The sequence below is a fragment of the Salmo salar genome, chromosome 12 (genome assembly GCF_965601325.2).
Source record: "Salmo salar chromosome 12, fSalSal1, whole genome shotgun sequence".
NCBI lineage: Eukaryota > Metazoa > Chordata > Actinopteri > Salmoniformes > Salmonidae > Salmo > Salmo salar.
This window is the reverse complement of record NC_138302.1, coordinates 4,321,329-4,322,500: the sequence shown is the minus strand read 5'-3', so window position 1 is coordinate 4,322,500 and position 1,172 is coordinate 4,321,329.

The window sequence follows — 1,172 nt, the reverse complement described above, 5'->3', positions numbered from 1 at the left end:
TTGCTAACCTAGCTGGGTAAGTTAGCTTGCTAACCTAGCTGGGTAAGTTAGCTTGCTAACCTAGCTGGGTAAGTTAGCTTGCTAGGCTAGCTGGGTAATTTAGCTTGCTAGCCTTGCTGGGTAAGTTAGCTTACTAGCCTAGCTGGGTAAGTTGGCTTGCTAGCCTAGCTGGGTAAGTTGGCTTGCTAGCCTAGCTGGGTAAGTTGGCTTGCTAACCTAGCTGGGTAAGTTGGCTTGCTAGCCTAGCTGGGTAAGTTGGCTTGCTAGCCTAGCTGGGTAAGTTGGCTTGCTAGCCTAGCTGGGTAAGTTGGCTTGCTAGCCTAGCTGGGTAAGTTGGCTTGCTAGCCTAGCTGGGTAAGTTGGCTTGCTAGCTAACGTTAACGTCCTGTATTGAACTCTGATTGCCATCAGTTAAATCATATAGATATTTACACGTTGTCAATCAATTTCACTTATGCCACGGTACTGGTAGTCACTGCTAGACTGGTAGCTACCTTGAGCAGAGTAAACATGTTTGTTCATTCTATCTTTGACTGACGTAAGTTAACGTAAGCTAACTAATGTTAGCCAGCTATTCCACCCTTGTCTGGAAAACACTCCGTTACTAAAAAGATAATTGTCTTTATAGCCTCCTTACACTGTGTGTGGGGGTTCTGACTTATACACTTGAAACATCCTTAATCATGTCACAGAGGGAGAGAGAGGAATGCAGGACGTGTCAGAGAGAGAGAGGAACGCAGGACCTATCACAGAGGGAGAGAGAGGAATGTAGGACGTATCACAGAGGGAGAGCGAGGAATGTAGGACGTATCACAGAGGGAGAGAGGAATGTAGGACGTGTCATAGAGAGAGAGAGAGAGGAATGTAGGACGTATCACAGAGAGAGAGAGGAATGTAGGACGTATCACAGGGAGAGAGGAATGTAGGACGTGTCATAGAGAGAGAGAGGAATGTAGGACGTATCACAGAGGGAGAGAGAGGAATGTAGGACGTGTCATAGAGAGAGGAATGTAGGACGTATCATAGAGAGAGGAATGTAGGACGTATCACAGAGAGAGAGAGAGAGAGGAACGTAGGACGTATCACAGAGGGAGAGAGGAATGTAGGACGTATCACAGAGGGAGAGAGAGGAATGTAGGACGTATCACAGAGGGAGAGAGAGGACTGTAGGA